The 19,690-nt window shown below is 41.6% G+C and overlaps 1 long non-coding RNA gene across 1 annotated transcript; it reads right to left on the bottom strand.

Annotated features, from left to right (window-relative positions):
- Window positions 1–10,745: 10,745 nt before the first annotated feature.
- LOC135305884 (uncharacterized) lies at window positions 10,746–12,519 on the bottom strand. The gene is made up of 2 exons (XR_010366873.1): window positions 12,376–12,519; window positions 10,746–11,992 (listed from the first exon to the last, which is right to left on the bottom strand). It is a non-coding gene; the product is annotated as an uncharacterized LOC135305884 (long non-coding RNA).
- Between the last annotated feature and the right edge of the window lie 7,171 nt (window positions 12,520–19,690).

A 19,690-nucleotide genomic window follows, 5' to 3' on the forward strand; every position in this document is an offset into this window, starting at 1 on the left:
AATGTCATGGTCATGTCAGGGACTGATTTAAAGAGCTCAGTAAAACTGCAGGCAAAATGTTTGGTGATCCTCAGATAAGTATTGGTGTATACATAAACATTCTATGATGCTTAAAGTAAAAAACAAACAAATCCTGATTAAAATAAGCAGGAGTTTTAATTCAAATTTTTATCTCTGTATTTATTCTTGTCACTGTAAACTTGTAAAAGCAGCTTAAGCTGTGCTTTTATAGATTATATCTGATTGCTGATATTTTCTAATAAGTTGGAGGATAATTGGAGCTGTCACCTATTATTATTAATCACACCCTTGGGTAAATGTTTGACAATAGAAATGTAGGGCCAATTAAAAAACATTAAAATTGCAACCCCAACACTTTCTTGTCACTGCTGTTAATGATGGCATCACTTCTAATCTAGTAATTTGGGTCTCCAAATATTTACAGTGTTTGCTTAAGACTGCAACAAGAAAGCTTGCTCTCCTAGTGGAGTAAGAAAAGTTGAAAAAAAGGAAAAAAAATTAAAGCTGTCCTGATGTGTCATTGTTAATGGATAATGATTTGTCACTGGAACATTTTTTGAATGTTTCCAATCCTGATATGATGCATGTCAAGTATTAGGTTCTTGTGGGGGAAAAAGTAAACTCTTTCATAACATTCAGAGTTCTTTGTACACCCTGACTTCATATCACCTTTATTTTCTTAATTTTTAAATTAAGTCTTATTTTTAAACTGTCAGTTTCATGTCGATACAAAAAGAAAAAATGGCTTAGGGCATGTGTAAGCACCTTTCAGCAATAACAAAAGCATCTCTATATTATCAACCCTGTGTTCAGGGTTGATAATCCAAAATACATCCCCATACCAGCCACTGGGAAGAAAATTAACTCTGCTCCAGCCAAACCCAGCACAACACCTTACTTAGCTCACAGGACATGTGCCCAGGGATTCCCAGATCCTGTCACCAACCCCAGCACATCTGGGAGTGTGGCACAGCCTGGATTGCTCGGGGAAAAAAAAAAAAAAAAGAAAAAAAAAAAGAGCTCAGATTTCAGATGCACAGCCCAATCTGGCATCAGTTTCTGCAGGACACTGGGCCATGTGCTGCAGGAAGGGGTGGCTGTGCCCTGCTCTGCTCCTCCCTGGCTGGGGCACAGTGGCAGCCCTGCAGCACAGGCCACAGCTGAGTAACCCTCAGGACAACTCTGCTGCTCCACAGGGAGCAGGTCATGCCCCACTCACACTCTGCCCAGTACTCATATTTCCAGTTACCCACTGTTCCAACATAGGTCATGCCTGAATCACACAGTTCCCAAGCTCACAAAACAAAAGCAGGCCTAAGCTCATTGTGTGCAGCACAGGAACACTGTTGTCTTCTCCTGTGCAAGACCTGGCCCAGCCCATGCTGGATCATGCCAATCCATAAACACTTTCCTTCAGTTGGTGCAAAATTCAGACTGGTTAAATCTAACGTTTTTGTTGTAATTGTCTTCTTGCCTTGGTGCCTCTGTTCCCTTAAAGCAGAGAGGTTTGCAACCTGATTTCTGTAGATCCTGCCCTCCCTTATCCCTTCCAGATACTAAAGGCCACAGCACTTTCTGTTGCAGGAAGCTGTAGTTAAAAGCAATGGTTGCCTTCTCAGTGTGTGATTCTGCTAGAAAGACACAACTGCTCTCTGGGGCCAGCTTTTTGCACTGCTGCATATGTATTACTTGTAGTACGAGCAGACCTGGCCAAGCATAGCCTTCCCTGCTGTTAGCTTTCTGTTTGCATTATGACTTCATTTACTGCTGAAATTAAACCTCTGTGTGTGTGTATGCATGTGAGTTGTGATTTCCCTGGGAATATTAGCAGGGGCTGAAATTCAAGTGTAACTGTGGAAAGCATTAACTGCCTCAAAACTCCTTTTTTTTTCCCTTCTCATCCTGTTATCAAGTTCAAATAATAATCACAAGCAGCATCTCTTCCTTCCCCCACACAGTGCATGTCCCAATTCACAGCAGGCCTGCTCCAAAGTCAGTTGAAAGACACCCAAGGATGTGCACATCCTCTCATTTGGGACTGCCTATGAGAGATGGAAGCTGGGATTAATCCATGCTGCTGCTGCTATCACACTCATGGCTGCAGCCAACTTTGTGGGGGGATGCATGAGGCAAGTACAGAAGCATCAGAGGTGACCCACCTGCAACTCTTCCAATCTGCAAGAGAAAAAAAAATAATAACCAAATGGAATGGAGAGGGTACAAGGACCTGATGTGCTGCAAAGACACAGTCATGGATCCTGAAAAGCAGCAGAAAGAAAATGCAAAGCATCAGCTGAATAATATCAGGGAATCCTGAAGATTTAAACCAACATTTTTAAGCCAAAATTTATTGATGTGGATGCTGGGCCTCACCTCCACACTGTCAGCTTTGCACTGGAGTTACTGAACCTTGCTGCCATCAGGTACATCCAGGCTTGCTGGAGTAACTGGGCTTCACATCAGTCCTGCACTTTCTAACATTGTCCCCTATTTTGATGGCAAAAGAAGAAATTATCATAGAATCCTAGAATGGTTTGGGCTGGAATGACCTTTAGAAGTCATCTAGTCCAACCCCCAGCAACGAGCAGGGCCAGCTTCAGCCAGATCAGGTTGTTCATTACCCTACGTGTGGAGTCTTGGACACCCAGCCTGACTATCAGTCCTCCTCATCATCTCCAGGAGAGGTTTGGGACAGCTCTTAAGCAGTGCAAATGGATTTGGCTGATACACTGCATGGCACAAATTGCAAAGCCTCTACTGCAAAAGACCCTGCTGAAAGCAATGTTAGAGTGAAGATCAGCTTGCCCTTCTCCCTTCAGGAAATGTGAGTCCTTGCGATACCCAGGAGCTCATTTTGGTGCAGGTTCCCTCATTCCAAATATTGAGAAGAAAACAGGGCAGCCTGACCCAGGGCCTGTGAAGCTCCATTTGGATTTGAGAAGCTAAAGGTTCAATCACTTCTGCTCTGCAGTCTCTTCAAGTGGAAATGAAATTACTTCCCTTCCCCCTCTCTATTTAAGGAAATTAATGATGTTTTCTGTCCTGCCTATCTAACGAGAGCAAATAATTGGAAAAGAATTGATCTTTTGAAGCAACAACGTCAGCACAGCCTTCTTTCCCCCCACCCCTTCTACCTAATTCCTACTTTGGCAGAAGAAAGGTTTATGAAGGAAATTAGTTTCACCATTTGCATACACCAATATATTTAGCTGGTGGCTGTGCAGGTCCAATTAACTCAACTAACAATATGGGTGAAATTAGGTTATTGGATTATACTTGTAGCCAATTAGAGTTGCCACGGTTGAATTACTCCCTTTCTTAACCTTATTTAAAGTTAAGAAAACATGTTGATGGTGAGACTAGACAGTTTTGCTCCCTCTGGCTCCAAGAACAAAATATTTTTATTTCCCCACAAAACACCTTAGAATCCAAGACACTATGCATATGGACACAGATGTGTTTTATGATCAGGCACAGCTAAACTTGTGCATTTGGTCAGGTCAGAACTGATGTATGAATGTAAACTGAGCCTATTTGTTGTTCTCTTGGCTTCTTCCACAGAAAGCAAAACTGGAAGGGGCACCTAGTGTACCCCAATCCCAAATGGGCTCTCCCTGCACAGAACCTGAGGCAGGGCTAGTGTGTATTTCAGCTCCTTAATGTCAAACACTCAGTGGATCCCCTACTGATGCAATGCAAACATGACTTCATGTTTTCTTAACAAAGTACACTTCTTTTCACCTCCTGTAAATGGTAAAGGCCATTTGGGTTCACAAATCCATTTATCTCTCAAAGGGAGGTTTTCCTGATAAAACTAAAGTCCATCCCATTTTCAAGTGCTTGCAAAGGAGACAATCTTTCTGTTTCAGGTCTTGGGTATATCTGTTCCATATTTCTGACAAGGATTTTGTATTGCTCCACAAAATCTCTTCAACATCAAAGCGTATTTCATGGGTTCTGCTTAGAAAAGGCCACAGAACATGAGCTCCACAAAATAAAGCTCTCTCCAGGGAGAAAATGAAAGCTTTTGGTCCTGTGCAGTGGTGGTGGTGATTTCACAAAATAAATTGGTCATTTGAAAAGGGGAAACAAACTTTTTGATCAGAGGAACTGGTTCATGGATGAAAAAACAAACTGTACATTGTACTGTAACGTGGAATTTTGAGGAATCTATGAACTATTTTAAAGTGCATTAAATTTGCTTCAAAAGGGAAAACTCCAGTGTGTCTTAAAATGGACCAAACATCTATTTTTGTTAAAAGCATAACCAAGCCTTTCAGTGCCTTTCAGAATGAGCAAATTAGCTGAAACTGTCACGAATGGAGGAAAACTATCAATGCTTTTAAAGTGTATGGCACTCTTGTTCAGCAAATGCTGACACTTTCTTTAACAAAAATAAAAAAAAACCAACAAGCTATTTTCCCTCAGGTCTGTTGGAGGCTGTGTATACAGTTGTGCAGGAGAAAGGTGCCTATTGACCCTCCCCAGGAGCTGCCCAGGAAGATAATAACTCAGTTGTAGCTGTCCTGACTGAGGATGAAAGTATCCAGGATTGAAGGTGCAGGGGGAACCCCCACCATTCCCGTGCTTCCCTTGGACAAGCCTTTCCTCGTCTGCCTGCCAGCAGAAAGGACAGACTTTAGGCTGGGCTGCTGCACAGCCAGAGCTCAGGAGGGTGCTCGATATCCCGGATCAGCCCAGCAGTGCCAGCCCCTGCCACGGTCTGTCCTTGCCAGCAGGAGCCTGGGGCTCTTTGCCCATGAATCAGCCCGTTCAGGCTCTGTCCTGTCAGGGCAGTGCCCCAGCCAGTGATGGACAGGGCCACCAGCAAGGCCACGTTCTCCCCTTCCCCTCCACACAAGGCCATTGTCCTCCACAGATGCTAATGGACTGGGAAGCTTCCTGAGACACAAAGCCTCTCATTGTCCCTGGAAAGTGCTTTTGCTTGTCCTCCTCTTTCAGCTGGACCCAGCGACACACCAGTTACTTCCCAGACATAATGCTGCCCTTTGTGCCCTTTTGCTGGAATGCTCTAATGGGGACAGGCCCAGAGCATGAAATGAAGCGATTGTTTTAGCTGAATTGCCAGGCATTCTGGAGAAGGCCAGGGGCTCCAAGAAGGTGCCAGTCCTTTCAGAGCTTCACTGGTTAACTCCTCTCATCTCCCTTCTCCTCCAAAGCCTTACCCTCTTCTTCCAATCTCCAGTTACAATATAGAGTTTCAATATTGTACATAATGCACCTCCTGCATGCCTCTGAGCTTCCATAGAAGTGACCTTTTTATGTCCAAACTGCAGACAACCATGATTTCTATGCAAACTGGGTAGTCTATTAAATTTTTCCCAGCTCAGTGGGAGCTTCTGCATTGATGAGGGGACAAAAGCCTCTCTCCTCCTAGCGTTTGGAGTCCTCAGTGCTCCTGGGGCTGCCAGAACCACTGTCTTGTCTATCAAACTGTTACGTCCTCCCAACAAGGAGGAGATCCACAACACACCCTGGATCTAGACAAATCCTGCTGTAACATAAGAGCATGCTCTGTATGTAAATAATGAATGAGGGTGTTGCCCCTGGGAGCAATTCTGCTCCCTTGGCAAGTGAAATGGCTCCAGTGTGATTCAGGGCAAGGAAGAGAACAATCAGCCATCCATCTGAGGTACTGACACACAGAACATTAACTGGCTAATTGCTTGATTCGTTCTCCTAGACGTTATCTAAAGAGAACAGCAAGGACACCAGAGAACCCCTTTATTAACTGTTGTTAATAAACAACACTTTATTAATCACTCACAGTAATGGGTCCTGCAAGAGAATAAAGACAGTGGAAAATAATCAGGTTTTTTTCTAAAACCTGAATTGATTCAGCTCAGCTTCATGGGTGCAATATATGGTCTTGTGTCCAAATTCAGGTACAGTTTATGAAGATTTTCTCTTTTGCAAAACCCAGCAGTAATAACGCCTGTACTTTCAGTGTTCAACTGATCACGGTTTTGGGGGGGAAGAAAAGGAGAAAAGGAAGGTGAAAAGAATTTCATTCACTGTTTTCCCAACATCCCCAACCTAACTCCTTAAAAGGAAGCCTGAAGGAAGTAGCATGGTCTTCCAACTGGCCTTGGGGACTACAGGAAGCCTGGGATGCTCTCTCCTGCTATTTACACTGTCCAAAAAAATCATGCTTTGAGCTTCTTGAAAGCACAGAGACAGACTTTGTTTTTAACCTCTGCCCAACAGGAAATGTAGTATGAAAACAGGAGAGTTGGAAAGGTCTGTAAGAGGGAAGAGTGGCAGGTACATTTGAAGTCTTCTGTGTTTGCCCTTGCCCAACACGTGACACAGGCTCCTGTGTGCTGCCTCCAAGCTCAGCTGAATGGCCCATATATTCTTTTATGAGGTGATCTCAGAAGTGAAACACATCACACTTGAACTGTAACACAACTTTTCATTAGTGTTAGAAAGACTTGGTAAAAGTCAGATGGGAGAGTGACTGAAAGTGGGCACACAGAAAATAGACATCTGGGTCTGCTTTTCTAAGCCTCATCTGCTGTGAGTAAAGTCCCAGTTTTAGTCCTGCACAGCATTAAGCTACTGAAGTATTGAATGGGTCTGTGAAGGAATAATAGGAAGTTAGGGGTAGTGAAAGTTTAATATCCCCCTGCAAGATTAAATGGGACTGTTTATTTCTTACTGTGATTTATACTGCTCCCTTATGTTGGCACTCACACATCATAGGCAAAAAAAAAAAAGAAAAAAGGAAAAAAGAGAGAGAGAGATTAATAGGAAGAGAAGACAAACTAGAAAACATTTCAGTGGACTTTCAAATGTCTCCTTTATATGAAGTTGCTCTATCCAAGGAGTGACTTACTGAACAGAACAAATTTTTAACCTTATATACAGTTTTGGTTTTTTTATTCTGTATTCTTCAAGTGTGTCATCCAAGCTGTTTTTCCTGCAATAATAACAAGGGTAGTGAACAGCTGGAATGTCACATCTCTAGTTCCTTGGACCCTGCATGATGATAACATTTACCAGCATCTTGCTGCTTTTCCCAGAACCTGAACTGAATTTCTGTATAAGAAACAGAGTGCAGCAATGGGCAGGTCAGGACGTCTCTTGACCAGCACACCCTAATGAGTTGTTACAGGTAAACATTTGTGTTCTGAGGTGAGCCAGGTCTCAAGCGATGTAGCACCACTCACAGATATGAAGCTGTCATGATTTTTGTCCCAGGGATACCAAGATGACATTCATAGGCAAAATACATGTCTCTTAATCTTTGTGTGGGAAAATTACATATGGACAGCTGTATTCATAACATAGTCAACATCCATGTGAATTGAAGCAAAATTGAAGTTGTGGTGTCACGCATGCCTTCTAAAGGAGATCAGGCCTGAGCTTTCCTCTTCCTTCAATATGTATTTATTTATAGAGTCCATGTTCCTCCCCAGGGTTTCAAAATGATTTACCATTAAATTAGTATCATTATCCTCAGGAGTTAAGTGCTATGAAACTGTGATTATTTACATTGAAATCTGATGCTCTACAAGGTAAAATGACACGCCTGAGGTTCTTGTGAGCCAATTTCATCAACAGAAATGAGTCGCTGCAGTCCCAAACCACCTTCTTTGTCAGAATGAACATGAACTAATTTATGTGTTTTTTGAAGCATTCAGCCCACTTCAGCTTCAGATCTTTCTTTTTGTTGTTGTTGAATTGTTCAGAATGATGGGAATTTGCAAACCATAATGTACTGGAAAATAGAAGAGAAGGCAGTACTTTTTATGCCCACTGTCAGTTGAATAGGATTGTCACTTTATCCAGTACCAGGTGGCTTTTATTTAAATTGCTGAGCATGTGACTGCTTGGTGGGCAGATGGGCAATCCATGTGTTTGTATCTGAAGGCAGGCAGTGTATGTCTGTCTGCTCTTCAAATAAATCCTTCTCCAGAAAAGGAGGTGACAACTGAGAGGAAATCATAACTTTCTAAAAAGAGCCACAGGGCAACTTTAACTCCCACAAGACTCAAAGAGATCAGAGGAGCTGGGGAAGTGAATTGGGGTTTCTGGCACTTCCCACAGCAGTTCTCCGTTTTGAGGATTCTTATTCCCACACAGGTGTTCAAGAGCCAGGTTGTTATTTACACAGCACTGCCATTGACACAGCAAACCCTGCCAGACCCAGTCACACAGAAACACAACGTGCAATTTGTCAGCCTCCTACCAGCTCTCATTCCCAGCAGTCAGCCAGCACTGTGGCATTGCACACACAGCACCCTCATTCCCCTGCCCTGAAGAAAGGACTGGAAATGTTTAAAGGCTTTTAAGTGGGAGCAGCTAAGGAGAAAACTGGATAAAATTCAGGGCATGATCAGCTGCAGCCATGGTAAAAATCCTTGTAATATGGACATACCTGAGATAGCTTTAAATTACCAGCCATCTGTAACAGTGACAGTCCAGAGCTCAGCAGCAGCTTACTGTAAAATCAGAGCAGTATCTGTGTAGATACTTCTGGCACCTTGAAAACTAATGCTGCTATGTCCAGAGTGCAGAAAGAGATCAAGTCTGAAAGAAGAAAGTATGAATTTCAAAGACAAATATACAATATGTTGAAGTGCAGATAATGTATCTCAAACAGGCTGAAGTTTAGGTGATGCTCATTTCAGAAAGGACTGGGAGCTGATTAGAGCTAAGATGTAGAGAACAGACTGCAGAAAACAATCTTGTAGTGAGAGAGGGGTAGATGAAGTGACTCAGGACAACCTCCACAAGAAGCCAGAGATCACATCTAGCCAGTTATTGTTTATTTTTTATTTTATATTTATTTATTATAATTACTTAAAATTTACAGTATCAAAAGCTGAGTGGAAAAGGGGAATCAGAATCTGACCCAACCAATCATACCCAGATTAGTGAAATAGTGTCCAGCCCATGAAGGAGGCTGAAACCATTGAAGCTGCTTTGGGAAAGGGAGCACACATTCACATGCATCTCATAGGTAAGCTCACATACTTTGAAGTTTGCAATGCCAGGGCATGGAAAGTAAATGCCCCGAAGTTTGCTGTTGATAAATGATTGTGTTTTTGAAATGGTAATACAAATGCACTGAGTCGTGAAATGCAGCTAATATAATTAATCTTGCAATATTGTAAATCTGTTGGAGACAGATAACATGAGAATTTTGCCCTACTGTTTCACACTACAGCAAAAACCAATAAAGTTGTGTTCAGAAAGAAGCCTGGAGCCTAAATATTTCCAGGTGACTTTGGTGATTTTTTAAAAAAGTCTGTTTATATAACCTTTCAGAAAAAGCAAACATTATGAGTAACATCAGTTTGCTCCACCCTAGAACTGCTCCAAGAACTACCTGAAGAATAATGATATATTCTATATTATTCTAATTTTATAAATAATTTAAGCAATTGAATGAACATCCAAGGGCTTGGGAAACTTGGAATTTGGTTGGTTGGTGGGTTGTGTTTTGAGACATTGACATTTATAACAGCAACTTCTTCAGTTATGGATCTCAAAATCAAAAATACTCTTTATACAAAATGGATTTAGGGATATCTCAATCTATTTCAGTCAGTAAATTCCCTTATTTTCTGCATTGCAAATAACTTTCTACAACTCCTCTTGCTAACAGACAAGAGGAACATCCAGCTACCAACACAAAGTTTGGACAACATCCACCTTTACAACCTTCGATAAAACTTCCTCAGATCAGAGACAAACATGTATGAAAGAAACTTCGCACTAACATCACAAAGGAAAAATGCTGGAGAAGCCTGAACATCAGTCTGTGACTTTTTGCCTTTTATATTATGTCTAAATTTTGTTTTAAGATGTCAGGAACTGCTGTTGCCTGGGATGAAATAGGGGTTGTGTGCTTTCTTGAATCCCATCATAATGGATTGATTGACCTGAGCTGTCCTCCTCAGTTGCCTGGATGAGCATTGACTTCTGCAAGTTTCCATGTCTGGTAAAACTAAAGCAGAACTTTTGTTCTTCAGAGAGGAGGTCTTGGGTATCCATATTGGGTTACATCTTCAAATAATGATACAAACCTTAAGTAGAAAACTCTCCCATCGTATTTCTTCCTGTTTAGTCTCATGAGGTCTTGGGTCTAAGCTCAAGTAATACTTGTAGTACTTATTGCTACCAGTAATACAGATCTGGACCAGGAGATTTCTAAGACCTGGTGACCTACATTCTTTGAGAAACAGGTGCCTTAGGCCTATTACCACTGCCAAACAGAGTCTTCTCTAGTTTAACCCACCATATGTGTTCTCAGCATAAAAACGTTGCTGAAGCAGCATGAAAGTGGCTGGACATTGCTGTCCCTCCCCTGACTATATGCACAGGAAAAGGATTGTGAACGGAAGCAAGAAACGAGGAGCAGGACTTCAGTCTGGATCCATGTCACTTCAGGTCTGGGTGCTTGTTTTCACTTTCTTTTTGTCTGGTAAAATCTGAGCAGCCTCATTTTGGGAGGGACAATAGAACTCAGAGGACTGCCAAAATAAGCTTCGTTGCCAATTCCAACCTGTTATCTTCATGCTGGCAGGAATGAATATATACTTTTCTTAGTACCATGGCTGATGCTCAGCAGGACAGACAGGGCAGATACCCCATTTGGGAAATTTACCATGCAGTCTTTCTACCATTCTGCAAGAGTAGCAGTGTTTTGTGCCTCCATTTCTCTCTCTCTCTCTCTCTCTCTCTCTCTCTTCTTTTTTTTTTTTTTAAACTGTGTTCTTTAATTGAATACATTTCTGAGTATTTTTTGGAGACTATGAATGGGTGTAAGGATGGACATGCCAGAATCTATGGAGGCAAAAAAGGGTGTTAGGGATTAATTTGTAAGCACTATTTTCTACACACTTAAATGCTTACAAATTTCAGGAAGAAAAATATCTACTACCTTAGGGGGAAAAACCACTGATTTAGCTTTTCATTAGCAATATGTCTCCAGGCATTCAATGAGAAATTCAAAGCTAATCATAACTATAATTATCATCTCTCAGCATTGATTGGCATCTTCACTCTGAAGGGTGGCATCAGTCCTCCCAGAGCTGAGAACTCCCATGGGACATTACCACAGTGGGAAAATAATTAGGCTGGGAGACTCTCAAAAGAGTCTCAAAAGAAAGGCAGTAGTGACAATCTTCTGCCTCTGTGAACCTGCCTTGATTCCCCTCCCTGGCTGGCTGGTGGTCAAGCCTAGCTCTGCAACTGGCTTCTCTGGGATTTCTTTGGTTTTCAGTTGCATTTCTCCCTGGGAATAAAGCAGCGAAGTTAAGAAACTTGGATCCCTGGAACTATTCAGACCTACCGTCTCCACTTTCTGACCACCTTTTCTAGGACCTGGAGTCCAACTTCCAAGTCCCTTATCTCTGTAACTAGACTGTAGCAGCCACCACCTCTCCCCATCACTTCATCCTGCTCTCTCACCTACACAACTGCTCACCAATTTAGTTTCCCTCCCAAGAGTTCTTACAGGTGATGGTCCAGAAGCAGTTCTGTGTCTAAAAGCTTTCTGGATCCCCAAAGAAAAGATCTCCATGACCTCATTTCTAGGTACTGCTGCATTTCCAAGCTGCCTTCCTTTCAGGTGCTGAACTTCCCTTGTGAAGCAGGGCAGTGCTAGCAGAGCAGAGTATTTGATCCCCATCACCCTTGAAGCAGCAGACAACACTTGAAAAAAGGTTTTGTAGCTAAACCAGATTGGAGTTCATACAAAAAGTGTGAAGTCTATTTCTACTGTAATCATCAATGTCATCTCTTTTTCTGGCCACATCCTGGGTTTTGTTCAGCATGAACAGCCACCAGCAGAAATTTTATCAGTATTATTAGAACCAACAAAACCAGAAGTGTCTCAGCACGTTTTGTTGATCATGCTTGTATCACACACAAAGCACACTTTTGCTGTCATTTTTCTCCCCTTGCAATTTCACATCTTCAAGGAAGAAAATCAAGCCTGAACAATGAAAGTTCCAGAACAAATATTTTGTTGAGCAGTTCCCTTTTGATGTAAACTACTGACACTTACAGAAGAAGTATTAATCAGAATTGTTTAGAGAATCAAACCCCAAAACCCTCATTCAAGCCCCAGTTCTGCTTATTCATGCAGAACTTCACCATTCTCTATAACCAGTCCCACCACAATACATTATGCTCCTCTATTTCCTGCAGTGCTCAGTAACACAGGAGTGTCACAGGACACGGGCATTTGTGAGCAATTCAGGGCAGTTTGGGGGTACAATTCACCACCAGCCAAACTTGGGAAAGGCTAAAAGTGAGGTTGGTTTGGGTCAACCCCTCCCTCTCAAAACCTCTGTGTTCTCTGGGGTAAGTTCTCACCATGGTGCCAGTGCCACCCTCTGCATGTTGTGTCATCATCACCATCAGAGGGATCCAATCTGCACAAAACTTCTAACAAAACTTCTACTAACAACTGCTGGAAGAGTACAAGGAGCTCTCCATTCCCATCTTGCCTGCATGGCTCTGAAGTGGGGGCAGAGCTTCTCACCTGATCTGAAGCATTTTGAGTCCTCCTCAGGTAACAGCTGAGACACAGCTCACCCCAGAAACAGCTGAATACTCAGCAGGTAACATTTGCTTTTCATCTCAGTAGAAGAGCTTGCAGTTTCAGTGCTTTCTTTGGTTGAATTTTGGATGGTGGCTGTTGAGATCACCAAACATTTGTTCTTTAACTTCCTTTCTCTAAGTACAGTTTTGTGCATGATGTAAAGGTGTTTCCTCAGATACAGAAACTGAGGAACTGAGATCTCTAGAAGAGATTACACCTGCCAGCTTTTTGGATTCAGCTTGCATTTGTGACTTAAAAATTAATCCAGATAAAACAAGGGAAGCTGACAATTCATGTGTGAAGCCCTGGATTCAGGTCACTCCTTTTCTTGTGTGATAAGAAACCAACCTGCAGGGCCTCAGTGTGAGCTGCAATTTAGCAGTAGGACAGCAAAATAGTTTTGTAAAAAAAGGGCTTGTCCATTTTGCTAAGAATTGTTGGAACAATTTCTTCTTCGGTTATGAATGCTGACAGGGAACTTCTTTTAACCTGTCACTCAGTCAAAAACTGTAGCTGCAAGATGTGGGTATTTATCTTCATTGGAAAGCTGAGAACATTGAGAGAAAGAGATTCCCCAAAAGCATCCCCAGAAGCAGATTCTACAGATGAATTTTCAGTTCATGACAGCAGTAATTGTTTCACTGGAAGTTTATTGGGGGAAAAAAAAGAAAAATCACAGGCTTCATTATGAATCTGGTTTACACTGAGAGCAATCATGTTAAAAGTAGAAGCTTCAATTTAATATATGCAGAAGGTGGGACTTTATTCCACACTCAGAAAAGGGAATGTGCTGCTAATGAAAGAATATTTTGAAAGCTAAAAAGGGATACAAAGGGACCCTTTTTACATATGTACCCCAACTCTATTGAACTTCTCTGTAAAGAGAAGCCACAGTACTGTCCTTTGTTTAATCACTACAAAATTAAGTGCATCCCTGATAACCAAGCTGCAGAAAAGATTGCATCCTGATCCCATCACTTCATGTATGCCATAAGATATGTCATGGCTGGATGCTGTGATCCTCTAAAAGGAGATGTTATCCATGCTCGTGGAAAGAATCAGTGCCAGCCTCCAAAATATTATGATCTAAATATTTATTTATTATTGTATTCTTAAGTTTATTATATATTATAATACATATTATGAAAAATACCTATAAAGGAAACCAGGTAATGACTCTAAGAAAGTGATGAAGAGACAGTAGGTGAAACACAGAGAAACGAGGGTCAGGGCTCATATAAAAACAATGGTAGGGTGGGAAATGGATTTGATATTCTGTTTAGAAATGGACCAAGAATAAAATTTTAAATCAATGAACAATTTTGAAAGCTGTAGAATCATTTTATTGAAGGCATAATTAAACCGTTCATCATGAGCCAATAAATATTGAATTTCAGTGTTGATAATTTAAAGGAAAATAGGAAAATAAATAAGTCCTGTACCAAAATTTTGAAATATTTAATGTAAAAGTGTAGGAAAGAAACTATTGATTTAAATGGGTTTCAGGATTCTTGGGGTTTTTATCTAATCATAAACAGCTGTGGGAAAGCAACATAAATTTGTCCTTTGCGTCTGTGCCATGAAATCTGCATTCTCTGGTTTGTTCTGAAATTCTAAGAGTGGAAAATTAATTTCATTTTATAAGACCACCTTAGAAAATAAAGACTGCTGACTTGTAAAGTCCAAAATTATATTTTAAGATATACACATAAACAGCTTCAGCTGCTTGCTTTGCTGTGTTTGCTGGCAAAGCTTTTATTGCTATAGATTCTTTTTCTAAAAAAAAAACCCTTCCAATTGAAGATTAGTTAGATTCAAACTATGTCAGAAGATGAGGTATTTCAGCTGGTAGAGAACACAAGGCAGAAAATTATTATAATTTTTAACAGAAGGAAGAATAGAAAAGCAAGCCTTTCAAGTTAAGAGAAAATTCTGCCTGCTGCAAGCAAATCTTTTTAGAAATAATTGCCTATGATTAGTGTTTTAAAATCTGCAAAAAAAACTTTCTTGCTGTTGAGCAGAGACAATGCTGAGTTGAAACAGAAATGTGTAAAGGGAAGAAGAGGAATTGAATCATTTAATTTCTATACTTACACCTGGGCACATTGAAGCTCTGTGTGTCCCTTGCAGAGCGCTGCCAGCTGGGGATCTTCGCCTGCCGCCAAGGCCTCTATGGCACAGCAGAACACTCGACAGAGCTGGGAGCTGCTGGCCTGATTTTTGTCAGGGAAGCTGTGGGTGACTGTGTGAATCTCCTCTCCACCTGCCTCAGTCAGCCAGCAGTGCTAATTGCAGTGTCAGGATCCAGAGAACCCATTTCACTCTAATCCCTGCCTCATCTGTGGGCCCTGGGCCCCTAACAGAGGCACAGGGGCTGTGTCCCAGCCCAGCGACCTGCCTTGGGTGTTGGCCAGCAGCAGACATTCAGGAACTCCTGCATCAAACAAGTTAAAAGCTTTTGTTTCCTGAGAACCTTTTCCAGCTTCTGGCAAATCTCAGTTTCAAGGTTTTCTGAGCTGGAATTTGCTTCAAGACTATGATGAATTAATGATGAACTGAACTCCAGGAGTATTTATCACACCCTGGAAATACTCCTTCTGTGGATTTCCCTACTGGTAAAACAAACCTCATATTCTTCTCCATCTTTAGCACATTTTCCATTATCATTTAGCACTGCCTTCACTTGGCATTCACCACAGGTCAATATGAGGAATTTCCAATATGAGAAGTTTTTCTGAACTTCTCCAGAGGAGTTTTTAGAGTTACCCCCATGGCTTAAACTGATGGGTTAAGGCTGTACCACTCTTTTCCATTCAGTGATAACCCACATTATTCACACACTATCAGATCAGTGTGTCTGAAAAAATGTCAGGCTATTGGAATCATGCAGAGATATTTAGTGGCATTTGGATTACCCCATGAATTTTAGGTGCACAATTTGAGGCTGGATCTAGCCAGGCTATGTTATGAAGAAGAGACAGCCTGATTCCACATGTCTGAGTGCACAGGCCACACCAGGCACTGCTAATGAGGATCTACAGCACAACTGCTGCATGGATTTCTTTATAAACCCCCTGAGCAATTATTTTTTCTTATCCTAACACAGAGAAGAAGCTTATAATGTGGCAAGGCATCAAGAGATAAAATGATCCACAGCCATCCTGTTGAGCCCATAAATGCATCCAAACAGCAAGGCAGTGGAACAAAGTGATGGCTGCAACACCTACAGTGTGGCTGGGCCTGTGTAATCCACTTCCATCAGAGCAGTTATTGATCAAACACATAGCAGGAAACACAGAACAAGATTTTGACAAGTTAGATAGTGCTTCTGCTGTCAACAGTTAAAAATAATTTGTATTGTCCCTAACAGTGAGGAAAGCTGTAGTTAACAGTGAAAACTGCATTATTTCCTGTAATGGAGATGAATGCATGAGTATAAAATGTCATGATTTATTTATGCTTTTATTATATAGAAACTATAAGACTGCTAAGTAATCCTCTCTTTCCCACCTCTGTGTGGAGTGCTGTCCAGTTGATTAGCTGAGATTTATTCACTTCACCTACATGTTTTATTGCTACTTTTAGTTCACAATCAAAGCTGGAATTGTTAATTATACACAAGGAGTACTGGAATACATCCAGCCAGGTCAAATCTCCACAGTATTCTTGCCATCAGATCTGCTGGTCAAGTCACCACAACATCCCCGCCAGGAGCTCTGACAAAACTGAGTTGAGAAGTTGCATTTCCAAGTCCTGAAGTGCTGAACTGACTTTAAACTGAAGAGTTTAAGTATATAAACAGTCAAATGGGTGTCTGAGGCTCAGAGACACTCTCACCCCCCTCTCAGCCTTTGGGCAGGTAGCAAAAGCAAGCAAAGTGAGAAGTAGGTTTCCCAGCACCTTTCCTGAAAGCAGCTTAAGGGATTGCAAGATGCCTCTCCCGAGATGAGCAGCTTTTTCCTAGCCTGAGCTCCTGATACAAGGTATTTTGAAGCATTCAACATCAGTCAGGCAGGAGAACACTATTTCAGGGAGCTTTAAGCCTGAAAGAGATATCAGACCCAAGCCAAACAGGAGAGTGTGGTGGGATGGGAAGCATTGTACCACACCTCACCACACCACACAATCCCACGAACACTGGGACTCACACTGCACTTCTCTGAGCAAGGGAGGAGCCCTTATACTCTTTAAAAAGTTACTATTTGGTCCCTACTGTTTTCCTGGTGCTCAGGATACTGCAGGGAAATCTATGAGCTGCAAAAGAAATAAAACAAGTGGTGTTGTCTTTTCAGTAAAAGACATGAGGATCATTAAAAGCAGGTATGGGTGGTGCGACTATTTTTCTCCCCACAGCCATATCTTGGTTTTTTTGGTGTTTTTTTGGGGGGGGGGTTGTGGGTTTTTTGTTTGTTTTGTTTTGTTTTGTTTGTAGTGGAGGGGGGCCCACAAGGAGTAAGACTGAAAGCTGTTAAAAACAAAACAACCAAAATAACAACAACAACAACAAAAAAATTCTGACTTAGATAGGAATATCTTCTTTTTAATCTTCTCAGCGACAAGACTTTCCTTGGAAACCAGGTGGCTGCTGGTTCTGCCTTTCAGCAATTTGCAAAACCCCTTTTAGCATCATTGTATGGTATCTGCACATGCCATTTGAGAGGCTGGGATTTTTAAGAGTGTGCAGAGTCATCTGTTTTCCCAGAAGTGCTCTTGTAGCAGAGACAATTTGAGAGAAGACAATTTATTAAAAAGAAATTGAAATGGCTGACCAAAAGGTTTTCTTGGGAAAAGAAGAACTTGAAAGCTTGGGTAGGATGTGTAGCTGGAGAAAAAATCCTCACTGTGAGCAGAGAGGCCTCTGCAAGTTCTGCCAGAGTAAAGCAATGGGAAGAAATGAGATTTTGCAAACTCTCAACAATAGGGTCTTCTCCTTTGGATGTTTTTCCTGTGTTTTCTTTGGGAATTGAATAATGAATGTTTACTCAACAAGCCCAAAAGGAGCACCACGTATTAAAAATCTTCCCCTCCACTGTCCCCTTGTCTAGTTTGTTTTTAACCAAAGTGGACTTTCCATTTTCACACCACCTGTTCCTTGAAGCATGGCCACCAAAAGAAAGGCCCAGAGGGACTTTGGACACCAGAGGAGAATTGGCAGCTCTGCTGTGGACCAGGAATGCTGCATCCTATCCTGAGTCCATAATGTGGCAAACCCAACAGTGAAGGGAAGAGAGGGGACACAACTTTGGACCATCCTGTCCCTTGGAGTGCCCCTCTACAGTTGAGAGAGTCTCAGACAGCTCCTGCCCCGTGCAAGGCCCATGGGATTGCCATCACTAAGGGAGGCACAACCTCATTTGGTATCAATTGTTTGTTTGTAGTGGCACTTGTAAATCTGGAGCTTTTCCCTTTCCAGGTGGCACTTGCCCAAGCTTGTGCTTGGGTCACACTTCATTCTTGGGGACATGGGACAGCCCTCTCCATCTGCTTATTCAAAGGATGGATAAGAGGGGGATGTGGAGAGAAGAAACCCGCAAAAAAAAATGCTGTGTAAGAGCAGCTGACTTGGAGGGAATCCTTAAATCTCTAAATGCAGAAAACATCAGAACAAAAGAGCTGGAATTGATTATATTTAAAACTCATCAGTTTAAGTTATAGCTGCTGATTTTGATGGGACATGACTCATAATTTTTTTAATATTTTGCATCAGTGGTGCCATAAACTCACGTTCATAGAACAAATATGAAAAATATCAGAAGCACAAAGACAAGCCACAGCTGAAATTTAATCAAGAAATCTGTCTTCATCAGGCCTGCATTATTTTAGATCCACAATGTTTCTGAATGGCTGAAAAGAACAGAATGACAATAGATGAATTATCCTGAAAGCACTCTAAATGTCAGCACCCATCAGTGAAGAAACTAAATTCAATCTATTAACATAATCTGAACTAGAAATGCAGGTTAATGACCTTCTACTTCACTGTCTAATGGGGCACACATCTTACAAGAATAAATGGATTGTGGAACGTAACTACTCATAGTAGAATTTTATAAATAAATTATTATAACACTAATTGGGACTAAATTACCATGTTTTAAAGTCATCTAGTAATTATACTTCCTAGTGGCACAGTACCGAGACCTTTTATGCTGTGGAAAAATATTTTCTCTGATTATGGTACTGACAAAACATTACTGACATAGTTTCTGCCTAACTGTTTTGATCCCCAAAACAAATTCCCTCCAAATCCAGTACCTTATATTGAAAATATCTAGAGGATTAAAGGAAGAGATTGAATGCTAACCCTTTAAGTCTTCACAAGGAGATGAATTACCCTGCTTTTAATACAATGTTAAGATTTCTATTATGACATCCTTCTGTCAAACACTTATCCTGTGTGGAATTTAAAATATGAAATTTGGTCCTCTTTCTTGTGTAGTGCTAGCACAGCACTGCTGATGGTGTGGGAGAGTCAGGGATGCAGTGGGCAGGTGCAGTGCAGGCTCTTGGGGCTCTGATGCAATGGTCCACTCTTTCTTGACACCCTTAAGTCCTGGCTGGCTCCTTTCTTTCACAGAATTCAGGAGAGCTCACATCCAGCAATGGTGTTTTGCACAGGAGTGACTGTGAGGTCACTTTAGTGTCTATTATTAGAGACTCAATTTGGTTACTGAGGTGAGGTCTTGCTGTTTTATTCTTTATAGGCCACACAAGCAGGGCCTCTATGCCAAGCAGGGCACACAGGATTTGAGCTTTATTAAATGAAACATTAGCAAAACTTGAGGCACAACAAAATCTTACTCTGTGTAACACCTGGATTATCCCCAGATACCCCAGCAGGGGCAGAGTGCTATTCTCACGAGGGCAGGCCTTGTGCTCCAAGGGTTTCCACGGAGCTTTTCAGTGCCTCTGCTGGAGCTGTGCACACAGCAGCATGCTCCATAGACAGTCCCCTCTGCTGTGAAAGGCAAATATAAAAAGCCCAGAGAAAGCATTAGAGTAATTAAAATTTTTTTGCTTCTAAATGCAACATTAAGAGGCTAAGGAAGCTCTTGGCTTTTTGAGCCAGGATCCTGTACAAACCTC

This window comes from Passer domesticus, chromosome 8 (genome assembly GCF_036417665.1).
Source record: "Passer domesticus isolate bPasDom1 chromosome 8, bPasDom1.hap1, whole genome shotgun sequence".
Lineage (NCBI taxonomy): Eukaryota > Metazoa > Chordata > Aves > Passeriformes > Passeridae > Passer > Passer domesticus.